Source organism: Mesoplodon mirus (genome assembly GCF_964341445.2).
Source record: "Mesoplodon mirus genome assembly, chromosome: 2".
In the NCBI taxonomy this organism is placed as follows: Eukaryota; Metazoa; Chordata; class Mammalia; order Artiodactyla; family Ziphiidae; genus Mesoplodon; species Mesoplodon mirus.
The window spans coordinates 21,212,621-21,220,011 of NC_138977.1; the positions used below are offsets into that span (position 1 = coordinate 21,212,621).

General features: G+C 43.9%; 1 protein-coding gene across 3 annotated transcripts in view; it reads right to left on the reverse strand.

Annotated features, from left to right (window-relative positions):
- The window catches only part of BMPR1B (bone morphogenetic protein receptor type 1B), a gene marked incomplete at its 3' end in the record, with an annotated part of 431,795 nt that extends 428,440 nt beyond the window's left edge, over positions 1–3,355 (reverse strand). For all 3 annotated transcript variants that reach the window (XM_082634087.1, XM_082634086.1, XM_082634089.1), the window contains exon 1: positions 2,750–3,355. The remainder of the gene's footprint in view (positions 1–2,749) is intronic.
- Positions 3,356–7,391: the final 4,036 nt, after the last annotated feature.

Consider the following 7,391-nt stretch of genomic DNA (forward strand, 5'->3'; position numbering starts at 1 on the left):
TTCAAATTCTTTGGTCCTCATCTGCTTCATCATCCATACTGTGTGATGAGGTGCTTTCTACGACTCTCTCAACCCTCAGTCTATGTGCCACTATTATACCATACTAAAGTATTTCCCTTGAGCTATTGCATCTACAAAGGGTTAGAATCCCAAGTTAGAAACAAACTGGCAGAGAGCAAATCATCCTTCGAGGATTTTTTGAGTGTCACATGGCATGTAATGTGCCAGGCATCTGAAATGCAGAGAAGATAAGAAAAGGACACTATCCCACCTCAATGAGAAAACAGCCAGAGGAAGAGCCAAGCAAGTAATTACATGGCAGAGAGGTGAACACGGAGGGAGGCGTGCATAGAAGCCGGAGAGGCAGAGATGGGGTGGCTTACAGAAATTAGGAAAGGCTCTGCTGGGTTGGAGTAGATAACAGTCGACTTTAGATTTAAATGATAAATATGAGTTGAGCGCTGAGTAAAAGTAAAGGGTGCTACATGTACCCCCAAAAAATCACATTTTAAACTGCCCTATACTTTTAAATAAATACCACAATCAGCATTTACTGTAACAAAAATAATTGATCAGGCCATCTCACACAGCTTTCAACGTTGATGAAGAAAAAAATTAAGTCAATATCCTTTTAATAAAGATTATTTAACGACTGGAACATTTTGAAGGGCATATATGAACATACCATGCGTAGAGGCAGCACGTCACTCAGAGACAAAAATCTAACAGGGAATTTCAGACACCCCTGCCCAGGCTAAATGCTATGCAGCACCTGGCAGACAAGGTGGCAAAGCCCCTATAAAGAGTGATGATTCACTAACATGACATCAATCAAGATTTTAACTCACCGAAAACTAACATTTTGATTTAAAATCACAAATCAGTGCCACTACATCAGCAGACCCCAGCACATGAGTAATGAGATCAAATCAACTCCTATCTTGTGACCAAAAGGAAAAGGTGGTTTTCTAAATGGTAATTCAGATTGGACAAATAACACACTGTATCAAGTTTTAGAGCCCTAGGCCATATTTTGCTAAAAACAAAGGTACATTATGCATGACTAAAGAAAACAGTGAAAATCAGAGCAATTAATTTCCCAGCTATGTTTCCCATAAAAAAAAAATCGCTGCTATGATTTGCTTACAGCACCAACCTTTTTTTTGCATCGTACAATGATCTAAGTGTGTAATAACCTGCATATTTCACTAAGATGTAATATCCTTCAAAACATCCTTAGAGTGAAAGTTTTCCAAAGAAATTATTGATCTCTGGAATGTCTCGTGTTTTAAAATTACTGACAAATCCTTTCCTATTTTCTTTGCAGTTAGAAATAATTCTTCTTGATCACCAGAGTGTCAAGAGGTATAAGAGTACAAAGACTGAACATTTTCTTAAAGACAAGTGTCCCAGTTGACACAAGACATTTCCCACGATTTTCCCAAAACAATAATTAGGAGAGCTGTCACTAGGATCCTAAAAATGTATGTAAGAAAACAGTTATTAGTTGGCATCAGTTTAGGATAGCAAGAAATTTCCTTAAGTGCTCTTTCAAATTATTTCCAAATACTTTTCAGTTAATTCGTCTCACTACTGGTGGAGCCTTTTCTGTTTCTTTCCAAAATGCAGGAATCTTTTCTCAGGTGGATCTGCTTCACTGCAGATATGTTTGGTACATTCACTTTATATGTCAGGGGCAGTAAGCAGCTCTCTTCTGTTTTCTTTCCCTGGCACTTTTGTGGCTGCTCAGTCACTGACCTCACCTTGGTGGAAAGGTGACTAAGAAAAGAGCAATTCCTAATAACTCAAGGAAACCAGTGTTCCCATGTCTGTGCAGAACAAACACGAAGGACCCAAGATCCTGCTGGAGTGGTGCAGCTCAAAACGAATAAGGCACCGCACTGAACAACTTCCAGAGGATCTTCTCTCATGTCGAAAATCCTAACACCGCAAGGAACCGACAGAAATACGGAGCCCTGCCAGAAACGGGGACGAGTAGATTGATGGGTGCAGAGAGCGAGAGATAGGGGAGAGGAGAGACAGTGAGACAAGAAGCAGAAAGTCAGCTTCTAAATGAGAGAGACACCGAAAGTGTGCGCTCTCAGGGTGGAAGATACTGAGACCGAGAGGGAGGGATACATTGAGAGACATGAGACAGAAAAGGAGGTGGGAAGAAAGAAACGGGGGGAGGGGGGAGGGAGAAAGACAGAAATAAAGGGAGGATGGGAGGAAGAAGGCAGAGAAACACTGAGAACGTGAGAACAACAGACTGAGAAACAGAAGCACTAGCGGCAGAGTCAAGCCGGGTCCGAGGCACCGGGACCAGCCCGCTGCGCACTTTCCCCGCCGCAAGGCTGGGTCTCGGGAGGCGTCCGGGGCAGGTGGCTCCGCACGGAGCTGGGGGCCCGCGGGTTCCCCCCCCCACCGACTCCGAGGCTGCCCTCCGCCTGCTCCCAGGTCCCGACTCCCCGCGTCCCTCCTTCCCCAACTCCGGAGCACGTGTCCCGCTCGCGGCCGCCTCTGCCCCCCGCTTCTCTGCCGGCGCGGGCACGAGGTCCAGGGGTCCCGGCAGAGCCGCCAGCGCACAAAGCGCGGGCAGCCGCCGCCCCACGCCCGTGCGGCTCGCTCTCCTCCCGCCAGCACGCCCGCCCGGCCCCCGCGCCCGGCTGCCGCTCGGCCCGCGCCGCCCTCCGCCCTCCCGCCGGCTCGGCCGCCCCCCGCACGCCAGGACGGCGCCCGCGCGCCTTACCCGCCTCTGCGCCCCGGCGCCGGTGTCCTCGGCGCCGCGGTCCCGGGTCCCCCGCCCGCTGCCGGCGCCCCGCAGGCCCGCGCCCGCTCCGCGCCCCGCGTCCGGCCCCTCCGTCAACTTCTGGCCGCCGTGGCTGCTCGGCCGCCGCCGCCGCCGCCGCCGCCTCGGGACTTTTTTTTTTTTTCTTCTTCTCGCTCCTCGGCTGCCTCTGGAATTTTTTTTTTTTTTTTCACTTGCCCTCTCCAGCTCCCACTAGTGATTGGAGCCTGAGAGCCAAGTACTTAGCGGAGGGATTACACTTCTCGACGCGCTTGGAGCTGCCCCAGAGCCGCCGCCCGTGTTTGGAAGGGTGAGCAGACCTGGGGAGCCCGGTGCCGCCCACCCTTCCGCTGCCCTGCGTCCCCTGCATCGAGGGGGACCCTCCCAGCTCAGTCTGCCTCTCAGAGCCTCACCTCGATTTCAATCACAGATGCTTTCTCGGTCATGCGTAAGACGGGGTTTCCAAAAAAACTAGGTTTGAGGAACAAAAATTCGTGGGATTACTGTACCTCGAGAGCCGGAAGGGGCTCCCAAAGATGATCTAGCGCAGTGGACTGCAACTCTTCAGGGCCCCTGACACTTTTGAGAAGTTGATAAGACGTTAACGCACCTCGTAAAAAATACACGTACATGCCAAATTATGCCTGCAGTTCTGGACGAGGAGGGTAGGAACCCTGAAACACAGGTGGGCCTCCTCGGGAAAAGAAATATTTCCTTTCTTCAAATATTTTGAAATTGTCAAATAAAAACCACCTCCCATTTGTATTTGATGAAATTTTACAATTAGCATGTTTATTTTGAAAAAGTATGTACTGTCTTTATGGTTTCCTTGCTAAATCGGTAAGTGTTGAAATATTTTCTGCGGAGGTAAATATAAATCAAGCTAGTCCACAGTCTTTCAGGAAACTTGGGGAAAATAGTTAACTTTTTAAAATCAGCTATTTTGCCAACTGTATCTCCCAGGGAGACATGTAATAACTTCCAATTTTTCCCCCCAATGTCTTTCAGCAGCCTATCCTCCAGAATTAATTTCCTCCTTTTGTAAAATTTTTCCATCTTCCAAATATATTGATAAACCCTCTCTAGTCACCATCAAGTGTGTGATTCAAATAATTTAATACAATTTCACTCTGATGCAGTTTTCCAATTTTTTCACATCTATTTCTATTGTCTAATTCTTAGCCTACCATTTTCTTTCAACTCCTCCCTTTTCTTAAATTATTCCTATTAAATGATTTTATGTTAAACATTAAATCCAATCCTTTGAACGTATAAGAAATTCAGTTGTGTATAAATGTACTTTATGCAACTCCCACTCAGGAGCACGTGGTGCTCCAGGCATTTATTGATGAGTCTGTGAAACGTGGGCACATTTTCCTCAAAGACATGTCAGGGTCCCCACAAAACTCTACTTGCCCCATAACAAACCATGATATTATCTGAACCATGATAGTATCAGGACTAACCTGCATTCTGGTTTCTGGTGCCAGGCTGGAAGAGGAAGGTTCTGTTTGACATAACACTAGAAATTTTCCAAAACAGGTAGCATTTGTCATAGGCATCCTCTCACCTCTCTTATTCAGCCTTCATTCTAATCCTTAGTACCAGTAATCAATTATCTCACTGTCCCCAGAATCCCAAGGTAGAATCCACACATTTTACCCTTACCACCAAATTCTCTCTGCTCCTAAATTACCTTCCTCGTTGTTCTCAAATTTCCTATCATCTCCATCTTCTGACATTAACTAGGTTTAAAGATGGTTTAAAGAGGAGATCAAGCTGATTGAATTGATCCCCTCTACTGTGTGAATTCCTGGTGACTTTTATTTGACAAATGTATCTTTTCCTCTTAGAGTTTCAATCCTCACAAATTACAGTGAAATAACTGAGACATTAAAAAAGTTTTGGAGTAGAGAGTGTGTGGGTTGCCCACATATTTTCAGAAGCTGTACTAAGAATTGGCTTACCTCTACTCAGCAGATAGCCTTCTAAGCATCTACTGGAAAACTAATCCAGAGAGTACAGGCATCTCTGGGTAGGGAAGACAGAGATTAAATGAGATATTTTAAAATTCCAAATCAGAGGAATAAAGAAATTTCTATAGGTTTTCATTAAAAAAAAGCACTCTGGGTAAGACAGAATCAGAGAGGAAGTCAAGGAAACTTTTTGAGGTACACCTTAGAAGGTAGCATTTCAATAGGCAGGGATGAGGAATCTGGGGTATAAGCCATTCAACAATCTCCTTTTACTGAGTACCTATGGCATGCCATGCACTGGTGTTTCAGATTTAAATCCTGTCCATCCCTTCTTGAAACCCTTAAGAGACATATATTTTTTAAAGATTAGAATATTACAGGAGAAATACAGTAATCAGTACATGAAAGCACATCTAGTGGAGCACAGAAAAAGGAACTATCCTGCCTGGGAATGGCAGGAAAAACTGCATGGAATAGTCCCATTTTATCAGGGTCCTGAAAGATCTTTAGAGACCAAAGAGCCATTAGAAAGAGAATAAGCATTCTAAGTAGAGGGGACAAAATAAAAAAGCATAGTGCATTTAGGGAGTAACTGGTAGCTCAGTGCTTCTACCCAAGTTATGAGAAGGTGCAGCAGATACATCTCAGGCTAAGCAGTGTTCAGGAATGACCTTGTCAGACAGGCCAATGAAATAGGTGTTTCCTTGCTAGGTGATAAGGAAACGTTGGAGATTTTTAAACCAAGGAATTACATGGTGGATTAGGACTTTCAGAAGATCATTTAGAAGTACCTAGAGAGGGAGAAATGGAAGCACAGAACCAACTAGGAGTCTGTCGTGTAAAGAGTAAAGATCTGAACCAAGATAGTGACATGGCTACCGAGATCACTAGAAGACTTGGAAAGCACTTGAGATAGAGTTGTAGAAGCACATTCCTTGGCCTCACAGCCTGGGATGGTGGTGCTTTTAAAGGCAATAGGGATCACTGAGGGAGAAGCTACTGAGAAGAGGAGGGAAAGGCTCAGTTTGGTGGGATGACAAATCTGAGCAAAAGCACAATTTCTCTTTTCGTCCAGTTGTTAAAAGTAGTAAATCATCTAAAAGTTCCAAGTATCTCAGGAGAGGACACCAAGGCAGTAAAAGCCAGAGCTCTCATGGAATTTGCAGGCTTATTTCCCACTGAGGAAGACATTTACCCAGCTCCACTGGACTCAAACTATTTGGGGAATTTACATGCAGCTCAATAGGACATACCTGAGAAAGTGATTAGGTGAGCTTGCTTCTCTGCTTTCAGCTTCCCCTTTCTGCAACTGTTTCCTCTTCACTGCCATCTTTACTCTCAACATCTTTCCCTTTTCCACCTCCCACTCTTCCAAAACTGTAAAGGATCTGACCACCATTATTATTTTATCATAAGTCAAGGCATACTATAGTAACATTCTAGAGTGTGCTTTTAAGTTATCTCTCTCTAGATGTGGCATAAAATATTCTCTCTTTTGAGATATCTTAGGAATCAGGTGAAAGAAAAATTTCAGCAGAAGAAAAATCTTTTTCTTTCCCCGTGATTCATACTGCCGTGGTTGTCTTAGAACCCACTGCTAATGCATTGACCCTACATACACAAAATAAGAGATTAAGCCTCTCAACTGGTATTAAAATCCTTGCTTGTTAATATAAGAATGTATAAGTATTGGCAAAATGTGTACTTCTATAACAGAAGCCAAATTTATCAATTACCCTGTGCTAGGCACACTACTAAGTACTTCATACATGTGAACATATTGAGGTCTCATAACAAGGTAGGTACTATTTTCTTCCCAATTTTACAGATGAGGAAATTGAGGCACAGAGAAGTTAGGTAACATGCTCAAGGCCATGCTACCAATTGCAAGAGGCAGGATATGAACCCAGGCAGTGTGGCCACAGCACCTCAGGCTTATTCAGTGTACTAAACTACTCTGCAGCCGTGAGAACATTTTTAAGTATCCGATGAACAGATACTAGGCAAAAATACCTAAAGATTTGGAATGTAAGACAATATGTGAGCCAGATCCTAGAAAGTATGGAAAAACAAAGTACTTGAGTCCTTTATATTTTATTAAACAGTTTCCTAAGTGTCTTAGAAAGCTAGCACCTGGGTTAAAAGCTGGTGATGCCAGAAACATGGGAAGCAATAGGGTCTGTGGCTTTTGAAATGTCCCTCTCTGGGTCAGTATATAATGCTTTTGACTAGGCCCTCTGACAAGTTGTAAACTTCCTGAGGATCCCTTTCCTCTCTTTTATCACTCTCCACAACCATATTTTTTTTAAAACACAACTACTTTTGCTAGCTAGATATGAGTGAGTTGAGCGCAGTCAGAATTTTTCACATCGTATGGCAGATTGCATCATAAGGTGGTGAGATTCCCATAGCAGGGATTCAAGCAGAGGTAGAGATGGAATATTATGCAAGAGGTTCCCACGGTGGGCGGGAAGGCGGACCAAAAATCTCTAAGACCCCTTTCTATTGATACTTTCTGAGTCTGTATTTAACATAGGGTGAATAATTTAAACTATTAACATGAATACAACATAAATATGATACATATAATTCATATAAATATTAATGTTCATAGTATTAAAGTGGCT